Here is a 17,244-nt window from a genome sequence, read left to right on the forward strand (position 1 = left end):
CCCAACTCACTCTCTCCAATCTCAGTGAGGCCCCCAACTCCCTCTCTCCAATCTCAGTGAGGCCCCCAACTCACTCTCTCCAATCTCAGTGAGGTCCCCAACTCACTCTCTCCAATCTCAGTGAGATCCTCAACTCACTCTCTCCAATCTCAGTGAGGCCCCCAACTCACTCTCTCCAATCTCAGTGAGATCCTCAACTCACTCTCTCCAATCTCAGTGAGGCCCCCAACTCCCTCTCTCCAATCTCAGTGAGGCCCCCAACTCACTCTCTCCAATCTCAGTGAGGTCCCCAACTCACTCTCTCCAGTCTCAGTGAGGCCCCCAACTCACTCTCTCCAATCTCAGTGAGGCCCCCAACTCACTCTCTCCAATCTCAGTGAGGCCCCCAACTCCCTCTCTCCAACTCGGTGAGGCCCCCAACTCCCTCTCTCCAACTCGGTGAGGCCCCCAACTCACTCTCTCCAATCTCAGTGAGGCCCCCAACTCCCTCTCTCCAATCTCAGTGAGGCCCCCAACTCACTCTCTCCAATCTCAGTGAGGGCCTCAACTCCCTCTCTCCAATCTCAGTGAGGCCTCCAACTCACTCTCTCCAATCTCAGTGAGGGCCTCAACTCCCTCTCTCCAATCTCAGTGAGGCCCCAACTCAATCCCTCCAATCTCAGTGAGGTTCCCAACTCCCTCTCTCCCTCTCTCTCTCTTTATCTTCCTCTCTCTTTCTCTCCCTCCTGCTCTCTATCTGTCTCTCTCTCTCTCTCTCTCTTTCTCAAAGCCTCTGTTTCTTTCTATATCTCTTGTCCCTCTCTTTAGTTCTCAATCCCTCCCTCCCTCTCTTTCTTTCTATTTCTCTCTGCCCCTCTCCGTCTCCCTGCTTGTCTGCCTCTTTGCCTCTCCCTCTCTCTTGCTTTCCTTGCTTGCCCTTCTCTCTTTCTGTCTCTCTGTCTCTCTCTTCCGCCCCCTCTCTCTGTTTCTGTCTCTTTCTCTCTCTCTGGCGCCGCTGCACACTCATGCTCTGTTCCTTCTCATTTCCCAGCGAATCAATTCGTCCAGAACTGTGCCCGTCCTGCAGAGTGCGACATCATTGAGAAAACGGGAAAGCAAACTCGAATCCAATATTTGTGCTGTGATACCGATCGCTGCAATTAACAGAGTCCGCGTGTGAGACACGAGCCTGAGCCGGGCATCTTCTTGCACATTTGACACAAATGATCCTTTTTTTTTCTTCAATCTGTCTTATATTGATAACTCAAGTGTTGGAGTGGTATAGACACCTGGGGGAATATACACCCGGGAATTATATAAACACCCAGGAGTGATATATACACCCGAGAATTATATAAACACCCAGGAGTGATATATACACCCGGGAATTATATAAACACCCAGGAGTGATATACACACCCGGGAATTATATAAACACCCAGTGGTGATATGCACACCCGGGAATTATATAAACACCCAGGAGTGATATACACACCTGGGAATTATATAAACACCCAGGAGTGATATACACACCCGGGAATTATATATACACGTGGGAATTATATAGACACCCAGGAGTGATATACACACCCGGGAATTATATATACACGTGGGAATTATATAGACACCCAGGAGTGATATACACACCCGGGAATTATGTAAACACCCAGGAGTGATATACACACCCGAGAATTATATAAACACCCAGGAGTGATATTCACCCGGGAATTATATAAACACCCAGTAGTGATATATAAACGGGGAATTTTATGACCACCCAGGAGGGATATATACACCGTGAATTATATAAACACCCAGGAGTGATATACACACCCGGGAATTATATAAACACCCAGGAGTGATATATACACCCGGGAATTATATAAACACCCAGGAGTGATATACACACCCAGGAATTATATAAATACCCAGGAGTTATATACACACCCGGGAATTATATAAACACCCTCGAGTGATACATACACCCGGGAATTATATAAACACCCAGGAGTGATATACACACCAATAATTATATAAACACCCATGAGTGATATACACACCCGGAAATTATATAAACACCCAGGAGTGATATATACACCCGGGAATTATATAAACACCCAGGAGTGATATATACACCGGGAATTATATAAACACCCAGGAGTGATATACACACACCCGAGAATTATATAAACACCCAGTAGTGATATATACACCCGGGAATTATATAAACACCCAGGAGTGATATATACACCTGGGAGTGATACATACACCGGGAATTATATAAATACCCAGGAGTGATATACACACCCGGGAATTATATAAACACCCAGGAGTGATATACACACCCGAGAATTTTATAAGCACCCAGGAGTGATAGACACACCCGGGAATTATATAAACACCCAGGAGTGATATACACACCCAGGAATTATATAAACACCCAGGAGTGATATATACACCCGGGAATTATATAAACACCCAGGAGTGAGAAACACACCCGGGAATTATATAAACACCCAGTAGTGATATATACACCCGGGAATTATATAAACACCCAGGAGTGATATACACACCCGGGAATTATATAAACACCCAGGAGTGATATACACACCCAGGAATTATATAAACACCGAGGAGTGATATTTCCACCTGGGAATTATATAAACACCCAGGAGTGATATACACACCCGGGAATTATATAAACACCGAGGAGTGATATACACACCCGGGAATTATATAAACACCCAGGAGTGATATACACACCCAGGAATTATATAAACACCGAGGAGTGATATACACACCCGGGAATTATATAAACACCCAGGAGTGATATATACACCCGGGAATGATATACACACCCGGGAATTATATAAACACCCAGGAGTGATATACACACCCGGGAATTATATAAACACCCAGGAGTGATATATACACCCGGGAATTATATAAACACCCATGAGTGATATACACACCCAGGAATTATATAAACACCGAGGAGTGATATACACACCCGGGAATTATATAAACACCCAGGAGTGATATACACACCCAGGAATTATATAAACACCGAGGAGTGATATACACACCTGGGAATTATATAAACACCCAGGAGTGATATACACACCCAGGAATTATATAAACACCGAGGAGTGATATACACACCCGGGAATTATATAAACACCCAGGAGTGATATACACACCCGGGAATTATATAAACACCCAGGAGTGATATACACACCCAGGAATTATATAAACACCCAGGAGTGATATACACACCCGGGAATTATATAAACACCCAGGAGTGATATACACACCCGGGAATTATATAAACACCCAGGAGTGATATACACACCCGGGAATTATATGAACACCCAGGAGTGATATATACACCCGGGAATTATATAAACACCCAGGAGTGATATACACACCCGGGAAATATATAAACACCGAGGAGTGGTATACACACCCGGGAATTATATAAACACCCAGGAGTGATATACACACCCAGGAATTATATAAACACCCAGGAGTGATATACACACCCGGGAATGATAGAAACACCCAGGAGTGATATACACACCTGGGAATTATATAAACACCCAGGAGTGATATACACACCCAGGAATTATATAAACACCCAGGAGTGATATACACACCCGAGAATTATATAAACACCCAGGAGTGATTTATGCACCCGAGAATTAAATAATTTATTCCAGGGAGCCCCCGCCACACAGGCGCACGTGGTCCGACTCATCGGAGGATGTTTCACTCTCTCCGACCCTGTCAGCTTCTCCTCCTCCTCGGCTAACGCCTGGCTCGTTTACCCTGTCCCCATCAATAAATACATGAGCAAGAAACGAGCTGTCCTCTGTTTAATGAGCGGCACCCTCTCCGGAGGCCTCTCCGGGTGTCGTAAGGACAGAAGTGCTTTGGAGACAGTTCAGAGAAGGTTCGCTCGGCCGATCCCTGGGTTATCTTACGAGGAAAGGTTGGGTCTGTACACGCTGGAGTTTAGACGGATGAGAGGCGATCTTATTGAAACATCGAAGATCCCGGGGCAGACTGGAAGGGTTAGATGCGGAGAGGATGTCTCCCCTTGCGGGAGAGACGAGGCCCAGCACATTTACAGAGAGAAGCACATCTCAGTGAGATGGAGTTTGTGTGGGGATGGTCCTGTGACGTCAGGAATTTCGACGGAGAAGATTGAGGGAGAGAGGGCGGAGAGAGAGAGAGAGGGAGGAAAGAGATAGAGGAGCTGTTACAAAGAGGCAGAGATGCAGAGAAGAGGGAAAAGGAGAGGGAGAGAGACAGCGAGGAAGAGAGGAGGGAGAAAAGAGAGAGAGAGGAAGGGTGAGGGAGAACAAGAACAAGGCAGAGAGGAAGAGGACGAGATAATTTTTAAAATCCCCGCGGCTCTGTTCAGTTTCGGACTTCTTGCATTTTTCATTTTTATATAAGATACAGAGTAAAGCTCCCTCTACACTGTCCCGTCAAACACTCCCAGGGCAGGTACAGGGTTAGATACAGAGTAAAGCTCCCTCTACACTGTCCCATCAAACACTCCCAGGGCAGGTACAGGGTTAGATACAGAGTAAAGCTCCCTCTACACTGTCCCATCAAACAGTCCCAGGGCAGGTACAGGGTTAGATACAGAGTAAAGCTCCCTCTACACTGTCCCATCAAACACTCCCAGGGCAGGTACAGGGTTAGATACAGAGTAAAGCTCCCTCTGCACTGTCCCATCAAACACTCCCAGGGCAGGTACAGGGTTAGATACAGAGTAAAGCTCCCTCTACACTGTCCCATCAAACACTCCCAGGGCAGGTACAGGGTTAGATACAGAGTAAAGCTCCCTCTACACTGTCCCATCAAACACTCCCAGGGCAGGTACAGCGTTAGATACAGAGTAAAGCTCCCTCTACACCGTCCCATCAAACACTCCCAGGGCTGGTACAGGGTTAGATACAGAGTAAAGCTCCCTCTACACTGTCCCATCAAACACTCCCAGGGCAGGTACAGGGTTAGATACAGAGTAAAGCTCCCTCTACACTGTCCCATCAAACACTCCCAGGGCAGGTACAGGGTTAGATACAGAGTAAAGCTCCCTCTACACTGTCCCATCAAACACTCCCAGGGCAGGTACAGGGTTAGATACAGAGTAAAGCTCCCTCCACACTGTCCCGTCAAACACTCCCAGGGCAGGTACAGGGTTAGATACAGAGTAAAGCTCCCTCTACACTGTCCCATCAAACACTCCCAGGACAGGTACAGGGCTAGATACAGAGTAAAGCTCCCTCTACACTGTCCCATCAAACACTCCCAGGGCAGGTACAGGGTTAGATACAGAGTAAAGCTCCCTCTGCACTGTCCCATCAAACAGTCCCAGGGCAGGTACAGGGTTAGATACAGAGTAAAGCTCCCTCTACACTGTCCCATCAAACACTCCCAGGGCAGGTACAGGGTTAGATACAGAGTAAAGCTCCCTCTGCACTGTCCCATCAAACACTCCCAGGGCAGGTACAGGGTTAGATACAGAGTAAAGCTCCCTCTACACTGTCCCATCAAACACTCCCAGGGCAGGTACAGGGTTAGATACAGAGTAAAGCTCCCTCTACACTGTCCCATCAAACACTCCCAGGGCAGGTACAGCGTTAGATACAGAGTAAAGCTCCCTCTACACCGTCCCATCAAACACTCCCAGGGCTGGTACAGGGTTAGATACAGAGTAAAGCTCCCTCTACACTGTCCCATCAAACACTCCCAGGGCAGGTACAGGGTTAGATACAGAGTAAAGCTCCCTCTACACTGTCCCATCAAACACTCCCAGGGCAGGTACAGGGTTAGATACAGAGTAAAGCTCCCTCTACACTGTCCCATCAAACACTCCCAGGGCAGGTACAGGGTTAGATACAGAGTAAAGCTCCCTCCACACTGTCCCGTCAAACACTCCCAGGGCAGGTACAGGGTTAGATACAGAGTAAAGCTCCCTCTACACTGTCCCGTCAAACACTCCCAGGGCAGTTACAGGGTTAGATACAGAGTAAAGCTCCCTCTACACTGTCCCATCAAACACTCCCAGGACAGGTACAGGGCTGGATACAGAGTAAAGCTCCCTCTACACTGTCCCATCAAACACTCCCAGGACAGGTACAGGGCTAGATACAGAGTAAAGCTCCCTCTACACTGTCCCATCAAACTCTCACGTGGCCTCGGAGACCATGATCCCGAAGTGAGAACAAGACACGGGTCGGAGGGTGTGATCAAGGCGGTGACTTTTATTTCTGAGCACAGCCCGTTATTCCGAGGTGGGGGCAGGGGCTTGGGTGACCCGCACAATCAAACGGAGCCTCCTCCCAACGCATGAAGGTCTCGTTCAGCGGTGACTTGGAGAACTCGGGCCGGTGGGGAATCCATCGCTGAACCTGTTGCTATTTCTGCTTGCAGCAGTTTTGCTTGTCGTGGCAGTACCGCTCTGCAGACTCTTCGTTTGTGTCGCACGATCCCACGCGGCAGACGTCTCCCACGTTGATGCACCTGTACCTGACAACTGAAGTTAAACTGAAGAGTTAATTTTGTAACCGTCCTGCTCAGGGAGGCCATTTCTGTCGGTGTTCCCATGAGTGTCTTAGGACGCACTGCAACTCCGAGCTCTCTCTTGCGCTCAATTAAAACCCCACACTCCCTTCCACCCCGTTATTTAAGCAATTTTTCCCCTTCAAGAACTTATCCAGTTCCCTTTTGAAGGCCATGATTGAATCTGCCTCCACCACCCCCTCGGGCAGTGCATTCCAGATCCTCACCACTCGCTGGGTAAAAAAGTTTCTCCTCATCTCACCTTTGGTTCTTTTGCCAATCACCTTAAATCTGTGTCCTCTGGTCCTTGACCCTTCCACCAATGGGAACAGTTTCTCTCTATCTACTCTGTCTGGACCCTTCATGATTTTGAACACCTCGATCAAATCTCCTCGCAACCGTCTCTGTTCCAAGGAGAACAACCCCAGCTTCTCCAGTCTGTCCACGGAACTAAAGTCCCTCATCCCTGGAATCATTCTGGTAAATCTCTTCTGCACCCTCTCTGAGACCTTCACATCTTCCCTAAAGTGCGGTGCCCAGAACTGGACACAATACTCCAGTTGTGGCCGAACCAGTGTTTTATAAAGGTTCATCATGACTTCCTTGCTTTTGTGCTCTCTGCCTCTATTTATAAAGCCCAGGATCCCGTCTGCTTTTTTAACCGCTTTCTCATCCTGCCCTGCCACCTTCAACGATTTGTGTACATATACCCCCAGATCTCTCTGTTCCTGTACCCCTTTTAGAATTGTACCCTCTAGTTTATATTGCCTCTCCTCGTTCTTCCCACCCAAATTTATCACCTCGCATTTTTCTGGGTTAAATTCCATCTGCCACGTGTCCGCCCATTCCACCAGCCTGTCTATCTCCTCTTGAAGTCTATCACTATCCTCCTCACTGTTCACTACCCTTCCAAGTTTCACTGTATATCTGACAGTAGAACACCAACCAATTATTAAATACTTACTGACTGATCCTCGGCACTCTTCCCTGTCTTGTTTTGAGGCTTTCTTTATTCTCCGCTCAGTGTTAGTCTGTATTGCCATGGGAGAATTCACATCTCCTCCTTCCCCCTCTGCCCCCTGATTCCCGCACTCCCCAAATTCCTCAGTTCTGTTCGCCCCATCACTTTGTCGGAGGTCCACTCTCTGTCTTTCCCAACTTCTAACGGAGTGAAGTGCAAAGAACACAAGACGGAGTCGGCCCCTCGAGCCTGCTCCGCCATCCAATCAGATCATGGCCGACCTTCGACCTCAGCTCCCCTTTCCCCACCGCCCCGATCCCCGTATCCCTCGATTCCCCCTCGAGTCCGAAAATCCATCCATCTCAGTCTTGAATATTCTCAACGACTGAGCATCCGTGGGGGAGAGAATTCCAAAGATTCACCACCTTCTGAGTGAAGAAATTCCTCCTCATCTCAGTATTGAATGGCCGACCCCTTATCCTGAGACTATGCCTCCTGGTTCTAGTCTCGCGACCCAGGGGGAAACAGCCTCTCAGCATCCACCCTGTCAAACCCCCTCCTAATCTTATATGTTTCAGTGAGATCACCTCTCATTCTTCTAAACTCCAGAGAGTCTCGGCCCATTCTACTCAACCTCTCCTCCGAGGACAACCCTCTCATCCCAGGAATCAATCTGGTTGACTGGTCAATCTTAGTCACCCACGAAACAACCAGGGCATCTGGATGCGATAAATCGACCTTCCCCAGCCTCTGAATTATCTCACGCGATGGATGAAATCGATCGGCAGTTCAGAAAACTCGAAACATTACTGACATGTAGCTTGCACCCGAGGCCGGGCAGCGACGGGCTGAGCCAGCACCAGGACTCCAAGGACCAGGAGCAGAACCTTCTTCATCTTCCACTGAGTTTCTCAGAGTCACTGGAGTACAGAAGCTCGGTGTCCAGATCCAGAGAGCTCACTGCAATTTATACTCACCCACACTCTCAACCAGACGGTGGCACTGCTCCCTCCGGAAACGTCCTGGGAAAAGTGGTGTCACTTTTAGTGCGGCTGTTCATCAGTTGGCAGTTGGACTTATTTGGCCGTTCTCTGCCTTTCAGATCACAAGGTGTTGTGTTCGGGCTTCGCTCCAGGGTTTAATGCGTGAGCTCGGCAAACAGGATGTGCCACATACACAAACAGGACAGTTAACCCATTCATTCCACCACCGATATTGTCTCCACATGAGCTCCAAAGCCAACCCTTCCCTCCTGCTCACTCCCTGGACAATTTAAGGTCCCATGTAGTCAGGTCTCTCTTCCACTGAGCCCCTCTCGAGCAGTGGTGGGGTAAGAGTAGACACTGGGGAAGGGGGAAGAGTGGACATTGGGGAAGAGGGTGAGAGAGGATATTGGGGAAGGGGGAAGAGTGGACATTGGGGAAGGGGGTGAGAGAGGACATTGGGGAAGGGGGAAGAGTGGACATTGGGGAAGGGGGTGAGAGAGGACATTGGGGAAATGGGTGAGAGAGGACATTGGGGAAGGGGTGAGAGAGGACATTGGGGAAGGGGGTGAGAGAGGATATTGGGGAAGGGGGAAGAGTGGACATTGGGGAAGGGGGTGAGAGAGGACATTGGGGAAGGGGGTGAGAGAGGACATTGGGGAAGGGGGTGAGAGAGGACATTGGGGAAGGGGGTGAGAGAGGACATTGAGGAAGGGGGTAAGAGAGGATATTGGGGAAGGGGGTGAGAGAGGACATTGGGGAAGGGGGTGAGAGAGGATATTGGGGAAGGGGGAAGAGTGGACATTGGGGAAGGGGGTGAGAGAGGACATTGGGGAAGGGGGAAGAGTGGACATTGGGGGAGGGGGTGAGAGAGGACATTGGGGAAGGGGGAAGAGTGGACATTGGGGAAGGGGGTGAGAGAGGACATGGGGAAGGGGTGAGAGATGACATTGGGGAAGGGGGTGAGAGAGGACATTGGGGAAGGGGGTGAGAGAGGACATTGGGGAAGGGGGTGAGGGAGGACATTGGGGAAGGGGGTGAGAGAGGACATTGGGGAAGGGGGTGAGAGAGGACATTGGGGAAGGGGGTGAGAGAGGACATTGGGGAAGGGGTGAGAGAGGACATTGGGGAAGGGGGTGAGAGTGGACATTGGGGAAGGGGGTGGGAGAGGACATTGGGGAAGTGGGTGAGAGAGGACATTGGGGAAGGGGGTGAGAGAGGCCATTGGGGAAGGGGGTAAGAAAGGATTGGGGGAACGGGGTGTGAGAGGACATTGGGGAAGGGGGTGATAGAGGACATTGGGGAAGGGGATGAGAGAGGACTTTGGGGAAGGGGGTAAGAGTGGACATTGGGGATGGGGTGAGAGAGGACATTGGGGAATGGGGTGAGAGAGGACATTGAGGAAGGGGGTGAGAGAGGACATTGGGGAAGGGGGTGAGAGAGGACATTGGGGAAGGGGGCGAGAGAGGACATTGGGGAAGTGGGTGAGAGAGGACATTGGGGAAGGGGGTGAGAGAGAGTACATTGGGGAAGATTGTGAGAGAGAGGACATTGGGGAAGGGGGTGAGAGTGGACATTGTGGAAGGGGAGAGAGAGGACATTGGGGATGGGGGTGAGAGAGGACATTGGGGAAGGGGGTGAGAGAGAGGACATTGGGGAAGATTGTGAAGAGAGAGGACATTGGGGAAGGGGGTGAGAGAGGACATTGGGGAATGGGTGAGAGAGGACATTGGGGAAGGCGGGAAGAGAGGACATTGGGGGAGGGGGTGAGAGAGGACATTGGGGAAATGGGTGAGAGAGGACATTGGGGAAGGGGTGAGAGAGGACATTGGGGAAGGGGGTGAGAGAGGACATTGGGGAAGGGGGTGAGAGAGGACTTTGGGGAAGGGGGTGAGAGAGGACATTGGGGGAGGGGGTGAGAGATGACATTGGGGAAGGGGGTGAGAGAGGACATTGGGGAAATGGGTGAGAGAGGACATTGGGGAAGGAGTGAGAGAGGACATTGGGGAAGGGGGTGAGAGAGGACATTGGGGAAATGGGTGAGAGAGGACATTGGGGAAGGGGTGAGAGAGGACATTGGGGAAGGGGGTGAGAGAGGACTTTGGGGAAGGGGGTGAGAGAGGACATTGGGGAAGGGGGTGAGAGAGGACATTGTGGAAGGGGGTGAGAGAGGACATTGGGGGAGGGGGTGAGAGATGACATTGGGGAAGGGGGTGAGAGAGGACATTTGGGAAGGAGGTGAGAGAGGACGTTGGGGAAAGGGGTGAGAGAGGAAATTGGGGGAGATGCTGAGAGCGGAAATTGGTGCAGGGTTGAGAGAGGACATTGGGGAAGGGGGTGAGAGAGGACATTGGGGAAGGAGGTGAGAGAGGACGTTGGGGAAAGGGGTGAGAGAGGACATTGGGGAAGGGGGTGAGAGAGGACATTGCGGAAGGGGTGAGAGAGGACATTGGTGAAGGGGGTGTGAGAGAGGACATTGGGGAAGATTGTGAGAGAGAGGACATTGGGGAAGATTTTGAGAGAGAGGACATTGGGGAAGGGGGTGAGAGAGGACTTTGGGGAAGGGGGGAAGAGAGGACATTGGGGAAGGGGGTGAGAGAGGACATTGGGGAAGGGGGTGAGAGAGGACATTGAGGAAGGGGGGAAGAGAGGACATTGGGGAAGGGGGGAAGAGAGGACATTGGGGAAGGGGTTGAGAGAGGACATTGAGGACGGGGTGAGAGAGGACATTGGTGAAGGGTTGAGAGAGGACATTGGGGAAGGGTTTGAGAGAGGACATTGGGGAAATGGGTGAGAGAGGATTTTGGGGAAGGGGGTGAGAGAGGACATTGGGGAAGGGGGCAGGAGAGGACATTGGGGAAGGGGTTGAGAGAGGACATTGGGGAAGGGGGGAAGAGAGGACATTGGGGAAGGGGTTGAGAGAGGACATTGAGGACGGGGTGAGAGAGGACATTGGGGAAGGGGTGAGAGAGGACATTGGGAAGGGGTTGAGAGAGGACATTGGGGAAATGGGTGAGAGAGGATTTTGGGGAAGGGGGTGAGAGAGGACATTGGGGAAGGGGGGAGGAGAGGACATTGTGGAAGGAGGTGAGAGAGGACGTTGGGGAAAGGGGTGAGAGAGGGAATTGGGGGAGATGCTGAGAGCGGAAATTGCGGGAGGGGTGAGAGAGGACATTGGGGAAGGGGGTGAGAGAGGACATTGGGGAAGGGGGTGAGAGAGGACATTGTGGGAGGTGGTGAGAGAGAACATTGAGGAAGTGGGTGAGAGAGGACATTGGGGAAGGGGGTGAGAGAGGACATTGGGGAAGGGGGCGAGAGAGGACATTGGGGAAGGGGGTGAGAGAGGACATTGGGGAAGGGGGTGAGAGAGAGGACATTGGGGAAGGGGGTGAGAGAGTACATTGGGGATGGGGGTGGGAGAGGGTGAAGAGAGGACATTGGGGATGATTGTGAGAGAGAGGACATTGGGGAAGGGTGTGAGAGAGGACATTGGGGAAGGGAGGAAGAGAGGACATTGGGAAAGGGGTTGAGAGAGGACATTGGGGAAGGGGGTGAGAGAGGACATTGGGGAAGGGGGTGAGAGAGAGGACATTGGGGAAGGGGGTGAGAGAGTACATTGGGGAAGGGGGTGAGAGAGGACATTGTGGAAATGGGTGAGAGGGGACATTGGGGAAGAGGGGAGGAGAGGACATTGGGGAAGCGGTTGAGAGAGGATATTGGGAAGGGGGTGGGAGAGGACATTGGGGAAGGGGTTGAGAGACGACATTGGGGAAGAGGGTGAGAGAGGACATTGGGGACGGGGGTGAGAGAGGACATTGGGGAAGGGGGGAGGAGAGGACATTGGGGAAGCGGTTGAGAGAGGACATTGGGGAAGGGGGTGAGAGAGGACATTGGGGAAGGGGGGAGGAGAGGACATTGGGGAAATGGGTGAGAGAGGACTTTGGGGAAGGGGTGAGAGAGGACTTTGGGGAAGGGGTGAGAGAGGACATTGGGGAAGAGGGTGAGAGAGGACATTGGGGAAGGGGGCGAGAGAGGAAAATGGGGAAGAGGGTGAGAGAGGATATTGGGGAAGGGGGTGGGAGAGGGTGAAGAGAGGACATTGGGGAAGGGTATGAGAGAGAGTACATTGGGGATGATTGTGAGAGAGAGGACATTGGGGAAGGGTGTGAGAGAGGACATTGGGGAAGGGGTGAGAGAGGACATTGGGGAAGGGGGGAAGAGAGGACATTGGGAAAGGGGGGAGGAGAGGACATTGGGGAAGGAGGTGAGAGAGGACGTTGGGGAAAGGGGTGAGAGAGGGAATTGGGGGAGATGCTGAGAGCGGAAATTGCGGGAGGGGTGAGAGAGGACATTGGGGAAGGGGGTGAGAGAGGACATTGGGGAAGGGGGTGAGAGAGGACATTGGGGAAGGGGGTGAGAGAGGACATTGTGGGAGGTGGTGAGAGAGAACATTGAGGAAGTGGGTGAGAGAGGACATTGGGGAACGGGGTGAGAGAGGACATTGGGGAAGGGGGCGAGAGAGGACATTGGGGAAGGGGGTGAGAGAGGACATTGGGGAAGGGGGTGAGAGAGAGGACATTGGGGAAGGGGGTGAGAGAGTACATTGGGGAAGGGGGTGGGAGAGGGTGAAGAGAGGACATTGGGGATGATTGTGAGAGAGAGGACATTGGGGAAGGGTGTGAGAGAGGACATTGGGGAAGGGGGGAAGAGAGGACATTGGGAAAGGGGTTGAGAGAGGACATTGGGGAAGGGGGTGAGAGAGGACATTGGGGAAGGGGGTGAGAGAGAGGACATTGGGGAAGGGGGTGAGAGAGTACATTGGGGAAGGGGGTGAGAGAGGACATTGTGGAAATGGGTGAGAGGGGACATTGGGGAAGAGGGGAGGAGAGGACATTGGGGAAGCGGTTGAGAGAGGATATTGGGAAGGGGGTGGGAGAGGACATTGGGGAAGGGGTTGAGAGACGACATTGGGGAAGAGGGTGAGAGAGGACATTGGGGACGGGGGTGAGAGAGGACATTGGGGAAGGGGGTGAGAGAGAGGATATTGGGGAAGGGAGTGAGAGAGGACAATGGGAAAGGGGGTGAGAGAGGACATTGGGGAAGGGCGTGAGAGAGGACATTGGGGAAGGGGGTGAGAGAAGACATTGTGGAAGGGGGTGAGAGAGGACATTGGGGAAGGGGGTGAGAGAGGACATTGGGGAAGAGGGGAGGAGAGGACATTGGGGAAGGGGGTGAGAGAGGACTTTGGGGAAGGGGGTGAGAGAAGACATTGTGGAAGGGGGTGAGAGAGGACATTGGGGAAGGGGGTGAGAGAGGACATTGGGGAAGAGGGGAGGAGAGGACATTGGGGAAGCGGTTGAGAGAGGACATTGGGGAAGGGGGTGAGAGAGGACATTGGGGAAGGGGGTGAGAGAGAGGACATTGAGGAAGGGGGTGAGAGAGGACATTGGGGAAGAGGGTGAGAGAGGACATTGGGAAAGGGTGAGAGAGGACATTGGGGAAGGGGGTGAGAGAGGACTTTGGGGAAGGGGTTGAGAGAGGACATTGGGGAAGGGGGTGAGAGAGGACATTGGGGAAGGGGGTGAGAGAGGACATTGGGGAAGGGGGTGAGAGAGGACATTGGGGAAGGGGGTGAGAGAGGATATTGGGAAAGGGTGAGAGAGGACATTGGGGAAGGGGGTGAGAGAGGACATTGGGGAAGGGGGTGAGAGAGGACATTGTGGAAATGGGTGAGAGGGGACATTGGGGAAGAGGGGAGGAGAGGACATTGGGGAAGCGGTTGAGAGAGGATATTGGGAAGGGGGTGGGAGAGGACATTGGGGAAGGGGTTGAGAGACGACATTGGGGAAGAGGGTGAGAGAGGACATTGGGGACGGGGGTGAGAGAGGACATTGGGGAAGGGGGGAGGAGAGGACATTGGGGAAGCGGTTGAGAGAGGACATTGGGGAAGGGGGTGAGAGAGGACATTGGGGAAGGGGGGAGGAGAGGACATTGGGGAAATGGGTGAGAGAGGACTTTGGGGAAGGGGTGAGAGAGGACTTTGGGGAAGGGGTGAGAGAGGACATTGGGGAAGAGGGTGAGAGAGGACATTGGGGAAGGGGGCGAGAGAGGAAAATGGGGAAGAGGGTGAGAGAGGATATTGGGGAAGGGGGTGGGAGAGGGTGAAGAGAGGACATTGGGGAAGGGGGTGAGAGAGAGTACATTGGGGATGATTGTGAGAGAGAGGACATTGGGGAAGGGTGTGAGAGAGGACATTGGGGAAGGGGTGAGAGAGGACATTGGGGAAGGGGGGAAGAGAGGACATTGGGAAAGGGGTTGAGAGTGGATATTGGGGAAAGGGGTGAGAGAGGACATTGGGGAAGGGGGTGAGAGAGAGGATATTGGGGAAGGGAGTGAGAGAGGACAATGGGAAAGGGGGTGAGAGAGGACATTGGGGAAGGGCGTGAGAGAGGACATTGGGGAAGGGGGTGAGAGAGGACATTGGGGAACGGGGTGAGAGAGGACATTGGGGAAGGGGGTGAGAGAGGACTTTGGGGAAGGGGGTGAGAGAAGACATTGTGGAAGGGGGTGAGAGAGGACATTGGGGAAGGGGGTGAGAGAGGACATTGGGGAAGGGGGTGAGAGAGAGGACATTGGGGAAGGGGGTGAGAGAGGACATTGGGGAAGAGGGTGAGAGAGGACATTGGGAAAGGGTGAGAGAGGACATTGGGGAAGGGGGTGAGAGAGGACTTTGGGGAAGGGGTTGAGAGAGGACATTGGGGAAGGGGGTGAGAGAGGACATTGGGGAAGGGGGTGAGAGAGGACATTGGGGAAGGGGGTGAGAGAGGACATTGGGGAAGGGGGTGAGAGAGGATATTGGGAAAGGGTGAGAGAGGACATTGGGGAAGGGGGTGAGAGAGGACATTGGGGAAGGGGGTGAGAGAGGTCATTGGGAAAGGGTGAGAGAGGACATTGGGGAAGGGGGTGAGAGAGGTCATTGGGAAAGGGTGAGAGAGGACATTGGGGAAGGGGGTGAGAGAGGACATTGGGGAAGGGGTGAGAGAGGATATTGGGGAAGGTGGTGAGAGAGGACATTGGGGAAGTGGCTGAAAGAGGTCTTTGAGGAAGGGGGTGAGAGAAGACATTGAGGAAGGGGGCGAGAGAGGACATTGGGGAAGGGGGTGACAGAGGACATTGGGGAAGGGGGTGAGAGAGGACATTGGGGATGGGGTGAGAGAGGAAATTGTGGAAGGTGGTGCGAGAGAGGACATTGGGGAAGTGGGTGAGAGATGACATTGGGGAAGGGGGTGAGAGAGGAGATTGCGGACGGGTGTGAGAGAGGACATTGGGGAAGAGGGTGAGAGAGGACATTGGGGAAGTGGGTGAGAGAGGACATTGGGGAAGGGGGTGAGAGAGGACATTGGGGAAGAGGGTGAGAGAGGACATTGGGAAAGGGTGAGAGAGGACATTGGGGAAGGGGGTGAGAGAGGACATTGGGGAAGGGGGTGAGAGAGGTCATTGGGAAAGGGTGAGAGAGGACTTTGGGGAAGGGGGTGAGAGAGGTCATTGGGAAAGGGTGAGAGAGGACATTGGGGAAGGGGGTGAGAGAGGACATTGGGGAAGGGGTGAGAGAGGATATTGGGGAAGGGGGTGAGAGAGGACATTGGGGAAGTGGCTGAAAGAGGTCTTTGAGGAAGGGGGTGAGAGAAGACATTGAGGAAGGGGGCGAGAGAGGACATTGGGGAAGGGGGTGACAGAGGACATTGGGGAAGGGGGTGAGAGAGGACATTGGGGATGGGGTGAGAGAGGAAATTGTGGAAGGTGGTGAGAGAGGACATTGAGGAAGTGGGTGAGAGATGACATTGGGGAAGGGGTGAGAGAGGAGATTGCGGACGGGTGTGAGAGAGGACATTGGGGAAGAGGGTGAGAGAGGATATTGGGGAAGGGGGTGGGAGAGGGTGAAGAGAGGACATTGGGGAAGGGGGTGAGAGAGAGTACATTGGGGAAGGGGTGAGAGAGGACATTGGGGAAGTGGGTGAGAGAGGACATTGGGGAATGGGGTGAGAGAGGACATTGGGGAAGGGGGTGAGAGAGGACATTGGGGAAGGGGGTGAGAGAGGTCATTGGGGAAGGGGGTGAGAGAGGTCATTGGGGAAGGGGGTGAGAGAGGACATTGGGGAAGGGTGTGAGAGAGGACATTGGGGAAGGGGTGAGAGAGGACATTGGGGAAGTGGGTGAGAGAGGACATTGGGGAATGGGGTGAGAGAGGACATTGGGGAAGGGGGTGAGAGAGGACATTGGGGAAGGGGGTGAGAGAGGTCATTGGGGAAGGGGGTGAGAGAGGTCATAGGGGAAGGGGGTGAGAGAGGACATTGGGGAAGGGGGTGAGAGAGGACATTGTGGAAGGGGTTGAGAGACGACATTTGGGAAATGGCTGAGAGAGGACATTAGGGAAGGGGGTGAGAGAGGACATTGGGGAAGGGGGTGAGAGAGAGGACATTGGGGAAGGGGGTGAGAGAGGACATTGGGGAAGGGGGTGAGAGAGAGGACATTGGGGAAGGGGGTGAGAGAGGACATTGGGGAAGGGGGGAAGAGAGGACATTGGGAAAGGGGTTGAGAGAGGACATTGGGGAAGGGGGTGAGAGAGGACATTGGGGAAGGGGGTGAGAGAGAGGACATTGGGGAAGGGGGTGAGAGAGGACATTGGGGAAGGGGGTGAGAGAGGACATTGGGGAAGGGGGTGAGAGAGGACTTTGGGGAACGGGG

Source organism: Heptranchias perlo, unplaced genomic scaffold (assembly GCF_035084215.1).
Source record: "Heptranchias perlo isolate sHepPer1 unplaced genomic scaffold, sHepPer1.hap1 HAP1_SCAFFOLD_371, whole genome shotgun sequence".
Classification (NCBI taxonomy): Eukaryota; Metazoa; Chordata; class Chondrichthyes; order Hexanchiformes; family Hexanchidae; genus Heptranchias; species Heptranchias perlo.